Consider the following 21,109-nt stretch of genomic DNA (forward strand, 5'->3'; position numbering starts at 1 on the left):
TGTCACAGCAAAATCTGCAAAAATGTCAACAATTCTGTGTTTTTCTGTCAATATGGGGTGCTGTGTGTACATTAATGAGGAAAAAAATGAACTTAAATGATTTTAGCAAATGGCTGCAATATAACAAAGAGGGTCTGAATCCTGAATACTTTCCATCCCCACTGTATATATATATATATATATATATATATATATATATATATACAGTGCCTTGCAAAAGTATTCACCCCCTTGGCTTTTTACCTATTTTGTTACATTACAGCCTTTAGTTCAATGTTTTTTTAATCTGAATTATATGTGATAAACCAGAACACAATAGTCAAAGCTGGTGAAGTAAAATTAGAAAAATATATATATAAAACAATTTTTCAGAAAAAAAAAAGATAATTGGCATGTGCGTATGTATTCACCCCCTTTGTTATGAAGTCCATAAAAAGCTCTGGTGCAACCAATTACCTTCAGAAGTCGCATAATTTGTAAAATGTTGTCCACCTGTGTGCAATCTAAGTGTCACATGATCTGCCATTACATATATAAACCTTTTCCAAAGGCCCCAGAGGCTGCAACACCTAAGCAAGAGGCACCACTAACCAAACACTGCCATGAAGATCAAGGAACTCTCCAAACAAATAGTAGACAATGTTGTTGAGAAGTACAAATCAGGGTTAGGTTATAAAAAAATATCCAAATCTTTGATGATCCCTAGGAGCACCATCAAATCTACCATAACCAAATGGAAAGAACACGGCACAACAGCAAACCTGCCAAGGGACGGCCGCATACGAAAACTCACTGACCGGGCAAGGAGGGCATTAATCAGAGAGGCAGCACAGAGACCTAAGGTAACCCTGGAGAACCTGCAGAGTTCCAAGCAGAGACTGGAATATCTGTACATAGGACGACAATAAGCCGTACGCTCCATAGAGTTGGGCTTTATGGCAGAGTTGCCAGAAGAAAACCATTACTTTCAGCAAAAAACAAAATGGCATGTTTTGAGTTTGCGAAAAGGCATGTGGGAGACTCCCAAAATGTATGGAGGAAGGTGCTCTGGTCTGATGAGACTAAAATTGAATTTTTTGGCCATCAAAGAAAACACTATGTCTGGCGCAAACCCAACACATCACATCACCCAAAGAACACATCAGAAATCCCTGTATTTAGCACCATCCATCTTACCCTCAACTACCAGTTTCCCAGTCCTGACTGCTGAAAAACATCCCCACAGCATGATGCTGCCACCACCATGTTTCACTGTGGGGATGTTTTTCAGCAGTCAGGACTGGGAAACTGGTCAGGGTTGAGGGAAAGATGGATCATGCTAAATACAGGGATATTCTTGAGTAAAACCTGTACCACTCTGTGAGTGATTTGAGGCTAGGACGGAGGTTCACCTTCCACCAGGACAATGACCCCAAACACACTGCTAAAGCAACACTTACCATAAACTACCAGTTTCCCAGTCCTGACTGCTGAAAAACATCCCCACAGCATGATGCTGCCACCACCATGTTTCACTGTGGGGATGTTTTTCAGCAGTCGGGACTGGGAAACTGGTCAGAGTTGAGGGAAAGATGGATCGTGCTAAATACAGGGATATTCTTGAGCAAAACCTGTACCACTCTGTGAGTGATTTGAGGCTAGCACGGAGGTTCACCTTCCACCAGGACAATGACCCCAAACACACTGCTAAAGCAACACTTGGGGGGTTTAAGGGGAAACATGTAAATGTGTTGTCAAAGCCCAGACCTCAATCCAATAGAAAATCTGTGGTCAGACTTAAAGATTGCTGTTCACAAGCGCAAACAATCCAATTTTAAGGAGCTGGAGCAGTTTTTCAAGGAGGAATGGGCAAAAATCCCAGTGGTAAGATGTGGCAAGCTCATAGAGACTTATCCAAAGCGACTTGGAGCTGTGATAACCGCAAAAGGTGGCTCTACAAAGTATTGACTTTAGGGGGTAGAATAATTATACACATTGACTATTTCTGTTATTTTGTCCTATTTGTTGTTTGTTTCACAATAATAAAAAAAAAATTCAAAGTTGTGGGCATGTTCTGTAAATTAAATGATGCAAATCCTCAAACAATCCATGTTGATTCCAGGTTGTGAGGCAACAAAACACAAAAAATGCCAAGAGGGATTAATACTTTTGCAAGGCACTGTATATGAATTGGATGTAGTTTTATTAATTTATTGTATAAATTCGTATGCACTTTTATTTATTTTGTATGACATGCTGACAATGTTATGGATTTATTTATAATGTTTATATTTGTATGATTTGCATTCTTTATTTTAATTATTGATGGATCAAACATTTTATAGACGTCATATTTATTGGTACTGGTGAATAATATTTGGTGCTACACTTACTATATATTGCTTCATATTACACTTGCTAACTTAACAATAAAAGGTTGTTATTGTTAGGAATTGTGCCAGGCTGGTCAGACACAAGTGATAATGTTTTAGCACTTGCCTAACAAATTCTGTAGTTGGTGTTCTATAAAAGCCTTTAACCTTTTCTACCTGAGCCTGCACCATGGGCAAAAACCTTTGCTAACTGTTCTCCCTTAAACCTTTTGTGACAACTTCCTTGTATTGTATTACCTTTATGCCCCGTACACACGGTTGGACTTTGTTCGGACATTCCGACAACAAAATCCTAGGATTTTTTCCGACGGATGTTGGCTCAAACTTGTTTTGCGTACACACGGTCGCACAAAGTTATCGGAATTTCCGATCGCCAACAACACGGTGACGTCAAGCACGTATGACGAGACTAGAAAAGACCAGTTCAGAACCAAGTGCGGCACCCTTTGGGCTCCTTTTGCTAATCTCGTGTTAGTAAAAGTTTGGTGAGAGACGATTCGCGCTTTTTCAGACTCGTGGCTTTCAGATTGTTTTCTGCGGTTCAGTTTGTGCTTGTGGGTTTGTATCTGCTCTTCAGTGCATGCAAGCAAGCTCCGCATGACTTTAAGTAGTCATTGTGTTCTTGTTCATTCGTTACTGTTTTTCAGGTCGCTCTTCACAGGCCTTGCTGTTCTTCAGTGCGTTCTGTTACTTCGTTCTGAGCAGCCGACCGTTTTCTAGCCATGTTTCGTGTACGTACTCCTCGAAGAGTTCGTGCTGTGCGGGGGTTTGGTGTTGGGGTCCTGACCTTGACACAAGCCCAGTCCATGAACAGGGTGGGGAGGAGTTCATGGACCAAGAATTGGTTGCTCCAGCGTGACCAGTTCTCTCATATGTCTTTGCTCCGTGAGATCCATGAGAATAATCCTGATGATTTCAGGAACTTTCTCTGGATGACGGACCCCGTAATTCACCGTTTGTTGGCTTTGCTGACCCCCTATATCAGCAGGCAGGATACCTGCATGAGGCAAGCCATCACTCCGGAGCAGAGCAAGATCTTCACTCCCTCCTGCTGCGTCTAGCTCCCCCTCAATCATCTCCAGTTTCTCAGAGCCATGGAGGCTGCTCAGCCTCACAATCTCCACAGAAAGCCTCCACCTCTTCTTCTGGATCAGCCAAGTGTGGAAGGTTCTTCTCTCCATCCCTTGCTCAACTGGACTGATGGTAACCCCTCCCATCTAGGTCCTTCATTCATCCATCAGGGCTTGATTGCACCCCCTATGGGGTGCACCATTTCTCAGCTACCCCCTATTAGGCCTTTAGCTGCCTGCTATTGGGTATCAGAGACACCCCCACACAGACCGAACACTCTGTTATGTTTGCTTGCACTTATTCTTTCTAATAAGGACTAACATTAGGTCTCAGGTTTAACCTCTATTGTTTGGTTCCTCCTTTTTATGTTTTCTCATCTGTTTATAAATTGTTAAGGAACCCATGATCTCTCAGAGTACCTTACTCTGCCCCACCCAGCATCCTGCCTGTTACCCAACCTCATCCATGCAATCCTTAGCTTGGACTTAACTTCCTCCCCCCCATTCCCTCCTTATTTAACTCTTCTCTTTTCATGAGAACTCATTGGCCCAATGACCCTCGAGTCATTTTTTGCTGTGCTTTTCCCATAGGGGTTAGCAACACCACATCTGCTTGACCCTAGTTACCCACAAGCTATTGTCAAGGTACATTGGATACCACTGGGCAACCACCAGCTTTTGAAGTCCCGAAACACACCCACATGTAGACCTGTGGCTCATAAAATGGTAGGTCAACCCCTCATATTTCTAACTATGCTTGTTGCTTCAGTCTTATGTTATTCTTTGTTGTATAGATCGAGCTTAATAATGTTTGGAGGTAACATATACCTCACCTATACACAGCCTTACCTGGGCAAGCCCGTAAGTCATCACCTAAACACCATAGTCACCTCAACTCTTGCTCATGGGCAACGCCCTTGCATTTAATTTACTCCCCATAGTCCTAAATCTTGACTCTTCTCACAATCGACGGCCTGGCTAAATTCACTGGCATTCCACACCATGACATCCTCCTACAGGCGGCTCCTGTGTCCTCCAACGTCTGTCACTGCTGCCTCCCACTTGTCTGCAGATGACCTTTTTGGACTCTCCTTAGGCTAAACAGCCCCATCTGCTCAGATTCTTTTGACTTGCCCAGACAGGTTTCACACACCCCTCCCTGTTCTGTCCACTTTCTTCCTTCCCTCTTTTTCTATCTCTACCAGCACCAATGCTTTCTCCCTCTTTTTTCCCTCTAAAGTCCCTCCCCTGGTTTCTTACCTCTCTCCCCACCATCTCCCATCTTCACCAGGAGGAGAGAACCAGATCTGGTCTTGGCTTTGATGACAGACCTCCCTCTCACCCCACACCGTGGCTCCCCGAAACTTCCTCACACTTAATGTACAAGGGCTGAATTCCCCCCATAAACGGGGCAAGCCCTTTCGATCGTTTGCTTCATTTAGTTTGCCTTCAAGAAACCCACTTTACAAACCAATTCTCCCTCAAATCTGTTGGTGCTTCCTACCCTTAAATATTTACAGCCTTAGCCAACAATAAACAAAGGGGAGTTATGGTGGCGTTCCACCGCACTACCCCCTTCACACTCCAGGAAGAGATTAAGGACCCTGAAGGTAGATACATCATTCTGACAGGCCTTCTCCTCGACGTCAAGGTTACAGTGGTGTCCTACTATGCCCCCAATAATAATCCCACCTCTTTTCTCTCACACCTTTTGCAAGTTATAGATGCACATAAACATGTCACCATATTGGTTTGCAGTTTGCGGTGACTCTAACCAAGTTATTTACCCTTTCCTGGACAAATCACCATTTCAAGCCTCCGCGAGTCCAAGCAAACTGAAATTTCAACAACTGCTGCATCGTCATTCACTGCTTAACCCAGCTAGACGACAATACACTTACAACTCGCATCCCCATAAAACACTTTCGCGTATAGACCACATTTTCATCTCGGTTGGGTTGTTTACTACACCCCTCTCCTCGGTCATCTTACCCTTTACTTGGTCCAACCACAACAATATTCTTACTTCCTTGGAATCCCTACTACCCAGACAGATAGACCGCTCTCACCCTTCACACCCCCTCGCCATCAAAGACTACAAAACTCATAATGTCACAGATGATGTCTCCTCCTTAACCACCTGGTAAGCCCACAAACCTGTTATCCGAGGCGCCCACATTAGATTAGTCACTCATCTCAAGAGGGAACGTCAGACCCTACATCGAAAACTAGAAGCCTCTTTTTACCAGTCTCATGCTACCTTTCAAAACCACCCCACACCTGCACACAGACAGGCCTTGGACAAGGCCAGGCTGGACTTGGATCTTTTCCTGACTTTTCCTTGCACTATCCCTCCATAGACTGGACTGTGTATACAAACCGATCAGATTGAAAACCAATAAGGATTCCTACTCCAGCAACCCTGTAAAAGTCCTGTCTGTCTTTTGAAAACATTTGGCCGAACTCTACTCTGCTGATAGTGGGTTTGATGAAGCTCATGCCTAAGCACTCTTCTCTACTCTCACTCTCCCATCCCTGACGACCTCTCAACGGACCAACCTAGAACAACCCATCTCCGAACTGAAAGTCTGTAATGCCATTAAAGTGTTAAAAAAAAGTAAGTGTCCAGGCCCTGATGGTTTTACAGCTTCATGTTATAAACATTTTGCCGATTTACTCTTACTCCTACTGACTAGAGCCTTCAACTCTTTCTTAAAAGGCCACTCTTTCCATGCTGACTCCCTCATGGCCATTGTTTTCATGCTTCCAAAACCGCAGTTGGATGACTCCTATTGGGCTAATTACTGTCCCATTTCCCTACTAAACATAGATATCAAACTTATTGCAAAAATCATCTCCTCCTGTTTGAATCTAATTATAGGGTCTCTCATCCATAAAGATCAAGTTGGGTTTATCCCTCTGAGACAAGCTGGAGATAATGTCCGTAGGGCAGTCTTACTAACACACATGGCCCACTCACGTTGCATCCCTACATGCTTTGTATAATTAGATATTAAAAAGGTCTTTGATTCCTTCTCCTGGGCTTACCTCCAATTCATACTACAACGCTAGGACTTCGAACCACATTTTCTCTGCTGCATTTCCTCCTTATTTACCTCCCCCTCAGCATACCTCAAATATGCAAGCTACAAATCCGACCCCTTTCCAGTGTGCCGCAGAACGAGACGGGATGCCCCCTGTCTCCGCTCCTTTTTGCCCTTGCCATTGAACCCTTAGCCCACCTAATACATTCTAACCTGGACATCGAGGGCTTTGAAATGGTTGGCCTCCACCAAAAGCTCTGTCTGTTTGCGGATGACATCCTCTTTCTCTCCTCCCTGCTGACGTCCTCTCCCACCCTCCTTTCAATCTTGGACCAATTCGCAGCAATCTTGGGACTAGGGACTAGGCCCGTTCGCCGAATAACGAACAATTTGGGGTGTTTGCGGCAAATTCGAAAGCCGTGGAACACCCTTTAAAAGTCTATGGGAGAAATCAAAAGTGCTAATTTTAAAGGTTAATATGCAAGTTATTGTCATAAAAAGTGTTTGGGGACCTGGGTCCTGCCCCAGGGGACAAGGATCAATGCAAAAAAAAAGTTTTAAAAACTGCAGTTTTTTCGGGAGCAGTGATTTTAATAATGCTTAAAGTGAAACAATAAAAGTGTAATATTCCTCTAAATTTCGTACCTGGGGGGGTGTCTATAGTATGCCTGTAAAGGGGCTCATGTTTCCCGTGTTTAGAACAGTCTGACAGCAAAATGACATTTCAAAGGAAAAAAATTAATTTAAAACTACTCGCGGCTATTAATGAATTGCCGGTCCGACAATACACATAAAAGTTCATTGATAAAAACAGCATGGGAATTCTCCACAGGGGAACCCCGAACCAAAATTAAAAAAAAAAATGACGTGGGGGGTCCCCCTAAATTCCATACCAAGCCCTTCAGGTCTGGTATGGATATTAAGGGGAACCCCGGCCAAAATTTTTTTAAAAAATGGCGTGGGGTCCCCCTCAAAATCTATACCAGATATGGATTTTAAGGGGAACCCCTTATCCGAGCACGCAACCTGGCAGGCCGAAGGAAAAGAGGGGGGTCGAGAGAGCGCCCCCCCCTCCTGAACCGTACCAGGCCACATGCCCTCAACATTGGGAGGGTGCCTTGGGGTAGCCCCCCAAAACACCTTGTCTCCATGTTGATTCGGACAAGGGCCTCATCCCTGGGTGGGGGGCTTATCGGAATCTGGAAGCCCCCTTTAACAAGGTGACCCCCAGATCCCGGCCCTCCCCCCTACCATTTCACAAAAAAACTGTCAAAAATGTTAAAAATGACAAGCGACAGTTTTTGACAATTCCTTTATTTAAATGCTTCTTCTTTCTTCTATCTTCCTTCAGTTTCTTCCTGATCTTCTTCTTCTGGTTCTTCTGGTTCTTCTGGTTCTTCCTCCGGTGTTCTCGTTCTCCTCGGGCCGCTCCGCATCCATGATGGCACGGAGGGAGGCTCCCGCTGTGTGACGCTTCTCCTCTTCTGATGGTTCTTAAATAATGTGGGGCGGGGCCACCCGGTGACCCCGCCCCCCTCTGACGCACGGGGACTTGACGGGGACTTCTCGGTGGCATTCCCCGTGACGTCAGAGGGGGTGGGGTCACCCGTTACGTAACCCCGCCCCTTCTGACGTCACGGGGAATGCCATAGGGAAGTCCTGTCAAGTTCCCGTGCATCAGAGGGGGCGGGGTCACCAGGAGGCTCCACCCCCCGTTATTTAAGAACCGGCAGAAGAGGAGAAGTGTCACACAGCGGGAGCCTCCCTCCATGCCATTATGAATGTGGAGCGGCCCGAGGAGAAGAAGGGAAGAAGACGCCACGGATGAAGATGCAGGACAAGAACACCGGAGGAAGAACCAGAAGAAGAAGAAGATGGAGGAAGAAACCGAAGGAAGATAGAAGACAGAAGACAGAAGAAAGAAGAAAGAAGAAAAAAGAAAGAAGAAAGAAGATAGAAGAAAGAAGAAAGAAGAAGCATTTAAATAAAGGAATTGTCAAAAACTGTCTCTTGTCATTTTTAACATTCTTGACAGTTTTTTTGTGAAATGGTTACCATTTCACACAGGGGGGAGGGCCGGGATTTGTGGATCCCCTTGTTAAAGGGGGCTTCCAGATTCCGAAAAGCCCCCCCCGCCAGTAGACCCCCACAACCACCGGGCAAGGGTTGTGGGGATGAGACCCTTGTCCCCATCAACATGGGGACAAGGTGTTTTGAGGGACTACCCCAAAGCACCCTCCCAATGTTGAGGGCATGTGGCCTGGTATGGTTCAGGAGGGGGGACGCTCTCTCGTCTCCCCCTCTTTTCCTGCAGCCCGCCAGGTTGCGTGCTCGGATAAGGGTCTGGTATGAATTTTTGGGGGCACCCCACACCATTTTTTTTATTTTGGCATGGGGTTCCCCTTAAAATCCATGCCAGTCTGGTATAGATTTTGAGGGGGATCCCACGCCATTTTTTTTTAAATTTTGGCCAGGGTTCCCCTTAATATCCATACCAGACCTGAAGGGCCTGGTATGTAATTTAGGGGGACCCCCACGTCATTTTTTTTTTAAATTTTGGTTCGGGGTTTCCCTGTGGGAAATTCCCATGCCGTTTTTCTTAATGAACTTTTATGTGTATTGTCGGACCGGCAATTCATTAATAGCCGCAAGTAGTTTTAAATGACTTTTTTCCTTTGAAATGTCATTTTGCTGTCAGACTGTTCTAAACACAGGAAACATGCGCCCCTTTACAGGCATACTATAGACACCCCCCAGGTGCAAAATGTAAAGGAATATTACACTTTTATTGTTTCACTTTAAGCATTATTAAAATCACTGCTCCCGAAAAAATGTCCGTTTTTAAAACTTTTTTTTTGCATTGATCCATGTCCCCTGGGGCAGGACCCATTGAGTTAAGACAATAACTTGCATATAAGCCTTTAAAATTAGCACTTTTGATTATTCATGTTTGTTTTATTCATGTTTGTGTACCATAGACTTTAACGGCGTTCATGTGTTCCAACAAATTTTTTGCCTGTTCGCAAGTTCTGGTGCGAACAGAACAGGGGGGTGTTCGGCTCATCCCTACTTGGGACTAGTCGTGAACCCACAGAAATCTGGAGCCTTCAACATCTCTCTACCCCAGCCGACTGCTACTGCAGCTTCAGCTAGAAATGTGCAGAATAGTACCGAATTTAAACAAATCCAAAATAGGGAGAAAAAAAAATTCAGACGAAATTCAAATAGTCTTCAAATTCAAATTCGAAAACTTTTTGAATTTGAATAGTTTTCCATTTTTCAAACAGAATAAAATAGAATAGAAAATAAAGGAATAGAATAGAAAACAATAAGAAATATTTTTTTTCTATTCTATTTTTTTATTTTCTATTCTATTTTATTCTTTTTGGAAATTGGAAAACTATTTGAATTCGAAAACTATTCGAATTCGAAAATTTTTCGAATTGATTTGAAAATGTTTAGAATAGATTCAAAGACAAATTTAAAAAAAAGCATTGCGAAAACTAATTAAACAAATTAAACGATGAAACAAATTTAACTAAACGAATTTATGTAAATAACGAATCGAAACGAAACAAAACAAATTTTTTCATTATGCACTTGTCTAGCTTCAGCACACCCTCCCTTTTTCCTGGTCACCTCAATGTATCTCATATCTGGGCATTAAACTTACTGCTGACCCTGCTTCCCTGTACTCAGCCAACTACCCACCCATGTTGACCCATTTATCTAGTCTCATGTCCTCCTGGACTGCCTTGCCCCTGGCGTGGCTGGGATGCTTTGCCATAACTAATCTCCCTAAAATTTTGTACCTATTCAGGCTTTTGCAGCTCCAAGTGCCCTCTCGCTTCCTCTGAATATTACAGTGCAGGGTTCTTGCCTATGTCTGGGGCAAGACTAGACCTCGGGTAGCGAGACACCATGTACTTACCTAAACTGCAAGGCTGCCTCGGTCTTCCACACTTCGTCAAATATTACCAGGCAGGCCAAATGGTCCAGTTACCAAAATACCATGCCTCCCACGAAACTCCTTTCTGGGTAGCACTGAAATACGTAGGGTGTGACCCCTTTCCTTGGCCAACTTATTGTGGCTTCGTCTAAGAGACCGCAAGACAGTGAGGAACCCGTTCACTTGCCATTCCTTGTGGATGTGGGATTAAAACCAAATTTTGATTCCAATTTCCCCATAACCCTCTTCTATCTTATCTACGAAACCCCTCATTTTATCTGGCATGGACATCCCCCTCCTCCTTTAACCAATGGTCTTCAGCCAACCTAATCCGGGCCCATAAATTAACAACCCCTGACACCTGTAAGACATTCCCCACTCTTTGTGAAACATACAGAATCCCCGATTCCGAAATTTTCCGCTACCTCCAACTTAAAAAAATTTTCTCATCATGCTTACGCACAGAACCCTCCTTACCCGACATGACTAACTTTGAAAATATTTGCAAGAAAGATTCCCATGCATGGGGCTTAATCTCCTATTTCTACTTACAGTTGTTAGATCCCCCACCTCACACATCTCTACACTAAGTAAACAAGTGGGAATCAGATCTGGGTCTTCAACTGGATGCTACTGACTTGTCTAACATTTGGGCCACTACAAAATTGGCCTCGAAGAATGTTGTAGCCTCTGAAACTAATTACAAAGTATTGATGCGCTGGCACTTGGTCCCTTCCCGAATTGCCAAATATCTTCCGTCCTACTCTCCTGCTTGTTTGTCCGGACAAAGGCACCCACCTCCACACCTGGTGGAGTTGCCCGCTAGCTCAATCATTTTGGGCTGACATTTTCTTTTCCGTATCCTTTCCACCCTTATTGGCAACACCATAGCCCCCGACCAAGCCATAGCCCTACTCAATAAGAAACCCCCCCAATGTAACTTATCTCCAATTCAAGCTACTCGTGCAGGTTACAACTGCTGTGAAGCAAACTATTGCGAAAGCCTGGAAATCCCCCCACCTCACTCAAAGAATAGAGTTACCAGAGTCGTGATTCATGCCAAAATAGAAGCAGTTCTCCTAGACAGGGTCAAAAAATGCCTTTGGAAACCCTGGGGCGACCATTACCTACCCCCTGACTTCGATAATGCTTTACTGCTACCTTGAATAACCTTATTTATCACTTTGCTTACCCATAGAGAACAGACCTCTATCTCCGCCCCCTCGACCTGGTGAGCTCCCTCCTTGTCCTTCTCCTCCTCCTGAGCTACCTTCCCCCTCTTTTTTAACCTGCCCCATTCTCTTCTCCTCTCTTCCTCTCTCTTCCCTCCACCTTTCAGCTCTTCTCTTCTGGATGTAAACCTCTCAGCTCCAACCAACTTAACTGCCCATCATGCTGAGACTGGACATTCCTCACTAACTGCAACCCCCCTAAGTTAAGTTCTATAAATGCTTTTAATGTTTATCACACAATTTAATCTTTATCCATTATGAGGACTCTTAGGCACCTGTTTATTTGTGAACTTCGGGGTAATTCCATCCAGAGCCCTCGGTAGCTAACCTTTGTTCACAGGAATAAAAACAGTTCCTGGCTTTTACTTATCAATAATCCCCTATACATCCTCAAACTAACCCACAATGTATAGCCCTATGATGTCTTTTTGTGCTTTGTTGTTAATTTTTATATTTTGTGATGCAAATGGCTGCGTCCCTACCTCAGCATCGAGCTACTATACCACTATTGCCTCCCCTGATCCAGAGGGAAGATTTCTTTCTGATGCATCCTGTTGAGATTTCTTGTTTTTACCTTCAATAAAATATTTGAACAAGAAAACACCTTTTCTAATTTCACTGTGCACTGTGAAGCTGCTTAATTTTCTAGCTGGAGGATGTTCAGCAATCATCTAGTCCTCTCCTCCCAAGCCTGACTGTCACCCTCCCACTACTTTCTTTCAATAAATTTCAGTTCTTTCAATCATGGCTCAATATTACATGTGGGTAGTTTGTCTGCTAACACTGACTCCTTTAGACTGACACAAGAGGCAGTTCTTAAGAACGTCAGTTTAACAAAACGCATTGGGGCGTAACTGGAAGTGACGGCATCATGCAACATACTCCCTCAAAGTGACATTGTTGTACACCCGGGACCAAGTAGGAAGAAACCATTGGGAGTGGTATGCAAAGAAGGAATGAGATTGAGCTGCTGGAATTCATTTTAAATAGCTATTGAGATATTTTAAAATGTGAATGCTCCTTGGTGCAAAGTGTAGCACCATTGAATGTGAGAAAGATTATCTAGTTGTTTATTTTAATGAACGTTTAAAGATTTTTCCCTATGGCAAATCCTCCTTGTTTACCTTTTGATTCTTATATGAGACACCTGTGAATACAGCTTTATCCATGAGAGGAGTAGTGGAGATTATAAAGCCACTGTGGTAGGGCAATCCCTTGTTGATAACAGAAGCAGTGAAAACTCCAGAGCCGCTATGGACCTCTTGTTGATAACAAGCGTTATTTGACTTACCTGTAGCGGGCAGTCATGCACAGTTGGCGAGTTCTCTGGCGTGGTGACGGTAGATCACTGCAACACTGAAGAATTTTTGCACAGCAGAATTATTTTTGCAATGCACCAAAGCACTTTAGGGTGTTTATTATTATGCACTTATAAGAGACTATTACATTGCATGGACACTTTATAGAGTATTGGTTTATATAGATATTTGGATTCTTATAATCACATATTACACCCTTTGATCTATTAGTGACCTAAGTAATAGTTAGCAGGTCAGCGCTGTAAAATTATGGTCATATAAATATCCTTTTTTAGAGATTGGTATACAGCTGCTTTATCTGCATATAGCACCCTAGCGCTGGTGATACTAATATAAAGCTACATATGCACTTTTGGTTTATTGGTCCATTAATTTAATGTTACCAATTGTATAATTAAATTAGACGTTAAGCATATCAATAATTTCAATAAAAATTTATAACGTTATCACAAATTTATTGTAAACATATCAGATGCATCAGTAAATAAAATGTCTGTTTTGTAAATGCAGTCAACAACTGCCAACACTTTTCTTTGTTTATTATTTCAATTGCCCATCAGTACTTCTTAAACACACTATCCAGTCATAACAATAAATTAGGCTTTATCATATTATCAGTCTTCATCTGCCTTTTAATATGATCACATTTTTCCTTTCAGGCTGTGGGGAAAAAAATGTAAAAATTCACTGCTGAATCTTACTTTTCTTTCTTCCTCAATGATAAGCAATATAGCAAAAATTGTCCTTGAAGCAGTCCCTGGGGTGTTTACTAAAATTGATGTTTTCATGTAATAGTTTAAATGGAGGTTTTCATATAAATCTTTACTGCTTTGCAATTTAAAAAATAACCCGGAGCTTTAATAGTTGATACAGTAATGAAAATGATTAACTCTTTAGGCATTGTGGAGTCAATTCAATAAAGTGGCCTATGTTTATTGGACTGAGGCAGGGATCAACATATTGATCACATTCACTGAAGTAAACAGTATTAGAATTAGAATTTATAGCCCCGCTGTTCTTGAATTATTAACTATTTACATTCTATTCTGCAGCACTAATAGACAATACATCTCCTCAAATTAGAACTATACCCACTGTATTGAGCACCATTTCGCCTTGTCTTAGCCATTAATAGCTTGCTTTTTAAGACAATTGCTTTTTCTAGAGTCATCTCAATCTGTTTCTTCTTGGTTTGTATTGACCCATTCTAATGTATGAAATTACAGACACCAAACACAAGGAAGATTTCTCACATATAAGATAATTCCTGTTTCCTTGACATTTCTATTATCACAAGCAGAAGATTATTTATATTATTTGAGGCCGCTTACATTTTCTGGCAGCTCTTATCTCTTTTAGGATTGCCTCTCATTTACCCTGACCTTGCACGCAGTCAAGTGGCAAAAAATGAAGCAGATCAAGGACAATTGCTAGGGAGGAGAATGAAGAGAAAATAGATGAAATAATTGTTGACAAAATTGAGCTCTTTAACAATTTACTTGGATGAGCTGGTTCATACTGATTAGGGTCATAAATAGCTCATACACCTGCATTTCAGTACTTTTCACTAGGCTATAAGTAAGAGGAATATATTTACAGTTTATGCAGTACATAGCACGAGGGAGGTTTGGTAATTTATCATTTAAATTTTTGATAAACTATAAAAAATATCCTCCATGCTTGGTACTTAAAATTGTGCTACATACTATAACGCTTACTTGATTTTTTTTTGTATGTAAATGCATTTTGCAAGATTTCAATAACAAAATTATGACTATGATTGATTAGTATCCAAAATAGCCACATAAAAAGATAACCATTTCCTTTGGAACCATATGGAAGGAAAGGGGAAGAGGTTTCTAGGAACCCCCATTTCCTCATGGGATTACAGCAGGGGGCAGTTTCGAGGCTCCCCTCTCCTGTGTGTATAAGTCACACAGGTGCCTTGTTAGGTCAAGTGCTTTGAGGTAAGGTCACCTATAGGGGTTAGGACATGTGAGTTAAGTCAGGGGTTTTACAAGCAGGGAGAATATTAGGCTAGGATTGGCTAGTTTGAGATAGGGTCAAATGGCAGACTAGTGTAGGCCATGTGAATTCAACCTCAGAACATTCCAGAAACCTCCTGAGCCTGCCTATAAAAGGGGGTTCCGTGAAGGGGAGCTCATTCGCCTCAGAAGGCATAGCCGTGGTGCTCCTCACCTTCCCACCCAAATTTTGTCGCGGACAATATTGTGTGGTGGTGTCACCTTGAAGTCAAGGGGGACAGTGTATTATGATAAAGTGGACTCAAGTTTTTTATGACTATAAGTTAGTCTAATGGGGCGTACACACGGTCGGACTTTTCAGCTACAAAAGTCCGACAGCCTGTCCGACAGACTTTCGACGGACTTTCGACGGACTTGCGGCGGACTTTCTAACGAACAGACTTGCCTACACACGATCACACAAAAGTCCGTCGAATTCTTACGTGATGACGTACACCGGACTAAAATAAGGAAGTTGATAGCCAGTAGCCAATAGCTGCCCTAGCGTGGGTTTTTGTCCGTCAGACTAGCATACAGACGAGCGGATTTTTCGACCGGACTCGAGTCCGTCGGAAAGATTTGAAGCATGTTTCAAATCTAAAGTCCGTCGGATTTGAGGCTGAAAAAGTCCGTTGAAAGTCCGGAGAAGCCCACACACGATCGGATTACCAGCCAGCTTTAGTCCGTCAGCGTCCGTTGGACTTTTGTAGACGAAAAGTCCGACCGTGTGTACGCGGCATTAGTTAGACTAAGTTAGTGTTAAAAGTGAAGTTGAGTTACTGGGAAGTTAAAAGTTTAACTTATTTAAGTTACAGCTCGAGCCGTGGTGGCTAAGCTGGTTTTGAGTGTATCAATATATATTTACAATGTTATTCTTTATTTGAAGTATATTATTATTTAAAACCAACAATAAAGGCCGTGGCCAGCTTTTATCCAAAACAAACTTTGTGTCTGGTCTATTCCTTTTTTTTGGTAAGTTGCCTTCCTGCCTGTTATCCCATTACTTCTATGGCTTTGACTACCATAACAGCCATCTACACTTGCAGGGAATTGCATTTTAGCTCCTGTGCAGCTACTCCTTATTTTCATCATGACAAGCAAATCTGAAAAAGATCCTCACCTCCCATGATGCAACTGGATTTTCCTTACACTTCAAGAAATGGTACAGGGATGCAATTCTTGAAGTGTATCTAAACCCAAGAAAAAAATGTTATACATCATTATCAGTTCGAAGGTGCATTCATTTCTAATTTTGCAAGCTTTTATTCCTTTATTTCAGCTGGTGATTTTGTCAGTACCACTCTTCCAGTTCTGTCACTCACTGTATTGTGACCCCTGCAGCGATGTCACTCTAAGGTAGAAAGTACGTTATAACTTTAGAACACCTACTCCTCTTCTTATCTCCATACCATAGTGGAGAGGTGTTCTGTAGTTAATGGACATGAACTAGGCAGGGCTGATAACACTACTTGAGATAACATTGCAGTCAGGAACATATAGGCTCACTTAGTTTAGGCATAATCCATAGGATATTTTTGCAGTTATCAAATAGATATAACAAAACACTTTCAATAGTGTATCAAATAAGAGACATTAATTGTTAGTCTTTACATATACTTTATGGGCTTGTTTGAATGTGTGGCATCCCTTGCCACCACTCCATGGCAGATCTTTTCAGAGGAAAGTTTAGGGATGGCTGGAAGGCATTACACTGCCTCTTCACCACCTATTTTAACCCTGAAAAGGCTGAATCACTGTGGTGTAACCATATGCATTACATACAGTTGCAGGGTGGTTGTACTGTGTCCCTATTAACCTAAAACAGGGGGTTTATTTTTCCTTTGGTCATGAAGTAATGAATTGTGGCTGCGACATGTGTACAGCCTTTATTGGCTGCATGTCTGTAACATATATGTAAAACGAGGGTAGTTTTGCCAATAGCCAAGATGTGATCTATAGAAGTAGTATGCTTGTAGATGTAGTCTAATTTAGTGGTATTATAGATACAGTATTCTCTTAACCACTTATGGTCCGCCCGCCGTCATTATACATCAGTAATTTGAAGAGGGATATCGTTGTTATTGCAGCAGCTAGCTGCCATAACCCTGGTATCCTCTTCTTCAGCGGGCGGTCCGCTTTCAGATAAAAGTGGTCTCTGCGGCGGATTCGCCGCAAGTTCACTTTTGTCGGCGGTGGGAGAGGCCCACCCCTCCCGACTCTGCTGCTCTCCGTCGCTTATCGGAGCCACGGAGGTGACCGGGTTCTTCTCCCTGTAAGGTATGGAGATAAGTGAGGGGAAGATGGCCCCCACCCGTCTCTATACCATTGCAGGGCAGAAGCAATGTCAAAACGTCACTTCTGCCCATAGTTCTTAAAGAGACATTTTTTTTTCAAATGACATTTAATTTATTTTATTGCATTTTAGTGTAAATATGAGATCTGAGGTCTTTTTGACCCCAGATCTCAAATTTAAGAAGTCCTGTCATGCTTTTTTTCTATTACAAGGGATGTTTACATTCCTTGTAACAGGAATAAAAGTGACACATTTTTTTTTAAAAAACAGTGTAAAAATAAAAAATAAAAGGTACAATAAATAAGAAAAAAAAAATTTTTAAACACGCCCGTTCCCGCCGAGCGCACATGCAGAAACGAACATGTAAGTAAGTAGCACCCGCGTATGAAAATGGTGTTTAACCACTTCCCGCCCGCCCTATAGTGGATTGACGTCCGGGAAGTGGCTCTGTTATCCTGACTGGACGTCATATGACGTCCAGCAGGATAACATGCCGCAGCGCGCCCCCGGGGGCGCGCATCGCGGCGATCGGTGGAGCGGTGTGTCAGTCTGACACACCGCTACACTGATCTTGGTAAAAAGCCCCCGGCGGAGGCTCTTTACCACGTGATCAGCCGTGTCCAATCACGGCTGATCACGCTGTCAATAGGAAGAGCCGTTGATCGGCTCTTCCTCACTCGCGTCTGACAGACGCAAGTAGAGGAGAGCCAATCGGCGGCTCTCCTGGCAGGGGGGGTCTGCGCTGATTGTTTATCAGCGCAGCCCCCCCTCAGATCACCCCACTGGACTACCAGGGATGCCACTAGGACCACCAGGGAAGGGGCAACGTGGATGGCCAGGTATCTACCCCATGGCCATCCACATGTGCCCAATCTGTGCCAATCAGTGCCCACAAATGGGCACTGATTGGCACTATTATATCAATGATCTGCCCAGCAATGCCCAGATCTGCCCAGCAATTCTTTATCTGTGCCACCTGTCATTGCCCATCTGTGCCACCTGTCATTGCCCATCGGTGCCACCTGTCAGTGCCCATCTGTGCCCATCTGTGCCCATCAGTGCCCACCTATCAGTGCCCATCAGTGCCACACATCAATGCCACACATAAGTACCCATCAGTGCCACCCATATATACCAATCAATGCCACCTATGAGTGCCCATCAGTGCCGCCTATGTGTGCCCATCGGTGCCCCCTATGAGTGCCCATTGGTGCCGCATACCAGTGCCACCTATCAGTGTCCATCAGTGCCACCTATCAGTGCCCATCAGTGCCGCCTATCAGTGCCCATCATCAGTGCCCGTTAGTGCAACCTCATCAGTGCCACCTCATTGGTGCCACCTCATCGGTGCCCATCAGTGCTGCCGTATCAGTGCCCATCAGTGCAGCCATATCAGTGCCCATTATTGAAGGAGAAAGCGTACTTATTTACAAAAAAATTTAACAGAAACAAAGAAAAACTTGTTTTTTTTCGAAATTTTCGGTCTTTTTTTATTTGTTGCGCAAAAAATAAATGTCTATATATTGTACCAGAATTGACACCTCGATGCCAATAAAATTCTCCCATTCTTTTAAATATAGAATTGTCACCTCAATGAGCCTCATGAGTCCCAGTCATTTAATCTACAAGGCCAACAGGAGACAAGGTCTATACAGTGAGAAGGCCCTGAACCATACCCCAGAAATTGATTTATGTGAAAGATCAGAGAAATATACTTTATCTCTCATAAAACGAAAATATTAGTTACAGAGAGATGAAAATAATTCCTTCTGATCATACACATTTGGGGGGCCTCTTATTGCCACATACCTCCTACAATGAGATTTGCATGTTTTAGAAGTGAAATTCCATGTCTCAGGGGTGCACAGGAAGTCTGAGCACTGGAGGTGTGTTGGTGGTGTAAAATCCTGTGTTCTGAGATGTGGAATTTCACATCTAAATCATGCAGCTCTCATTGCAAGAGGTGCGTGTATTAATTAGAGGTTGTACAATGGTCTGAACCCAGATGTACGGTTTACTAATGCACCATGGACATCTGTTAGGGTTGCACTATGGAATGCTGTTTGTTTCTTTTGCTAAAATAACATGCATGATGATGGCGGAGGTGAAGTGAAGTGTATTGAGTCTCTGCTGATGTACTCTGTAGATTCAAAGTGCCTCTGAAACATCCCATTGCTGTGATCTGTACAGATGCCCTTCATATTCTTATAGATTTGGTTAGATGATTCCTGATATAAAGCATTGCTTAGACCACCTATAAGTTGTGGCCTATCTATTTGGTAAGAGGTTGCATGTTTTGGTGTTAGTGAAGCTCACTAATATGTATGGATAAATCTCATGAGCTTTTTTTTAAGTAATTCCATTTGATTACACCATTGCTCCATTGAAGGGGTGGTTGTACTTACTGAACCATATATAATCATATGTGATCTTTTATAGTGTATCACAATGAGGATGTTGGAATCCACAATAGGTTTTGTTTAATATATGTTTGATGATTTGTGATTTTAAAGACACAGTGCAACATCTTTTTATATTTAATTAACTTGTCATATTTAGCTGCCCTTTTGAACAAATATCCTGCATTTTAATTAAATCTGACTGTCGTTCTTCTTTATAAGAACGTGCAGTGGTATTGTAAAATCTTTTTGCAGTAAATTTGATTAAGACTAAAAAATATGCTTTTTATTTTGTTCTCTCTTGTTATAATAAGGTATAAATATATTTTGTATTGATAATATGGTCTAGAGATATCCTCTGTGCAATCTTCACTGTGTACAAATTAACAACAAAAAAAATGATGAAAAAAACAAAATAAACTAGTTGCTGCTTACACTGTGATGTGTACTCCCACACCCTCAGTAATATCAAGAAAAGGAAAAAAGTGTCTTGCAACAAAAAACACAATATTCACACTGCATCATTAATACCATATGTCACAGCTCATGCGTTCATGTGCAAAAAGACATGAATCATGACTTATAGATACCTATATAGAAAATCTGAAATAATTCTGAATTTGTTGTAATTGTCTTACAAATCCATCACACAATATAAATGAACAGAATGATAAAATAAATGATAAACTGACCAGAAATTAAAGTCCCTCCAAACGTGTTTCAACTAGGTGTTATACTTAGTGCAATCTTGATGCATACTTAGTGTGAAGAGAAAATATAGAGAGTCCCACTACCATTCACACTCCACTCTGACCTTAATACGTGGACCTACTTAACTAAAAATAGGTTAGATATGTATTCCCCTTTAAGGGGTATACCCCAGGGCACCGTTGGTCTCCATTCACTTGATTCTCCTCAGTGGTTCCTGAGTATTAGCTCTCTAATGCCAAATAACCTTCAGGGCTCCTCCACTCAAAAAAGAGAGGCTCAGATAGTGTAATACGGTAAAATACCCCTACAGCCTTTATTAAAAGCAATAAAAAAATCACACTCACAAGCAAAGTGCATTAAGAAGTAGCACACCACCTTAAAAACACTTTTTTTACATAGAGGTACAGTGTCCACTTAAAGTGGATGTAAACCCTCCCCTATACCCAGTGAAGTGAACATCCCCAGATGATAAACAGAGATGAAACCAATACCTCTATATAAGTTTTACATGTATATCTGCTGTCTTCAGCTTTATATACTGTTTAGAATGTGCACATCCTGTTAGAATTTTCTCTTCCTGTTCCAGCGGGGGGAGAAGAGTCTTGCCATACCCTGTGAGATAGCTGATTGGTGGAAAGGCACACACCCCCTCTCCTCATAGGGAGAGACTTGCAGAGCTGTGCTGTGAATGGACTA

The sequence above is a fragment of the Aquarana catesbeiana genome, linkage group LG01, assembly GCF_042186555.1.
Source record: "Aquarana catesbeiana isolate 2022-GZ linkage group LG01, ASM4218655v1, whole genome shotgun sequence".
NCBI lineage: Eukaryota > Metazoa > Chordata > Amphibia > Anura > Ranidae > Aquarana > Aquarana catesbeiana.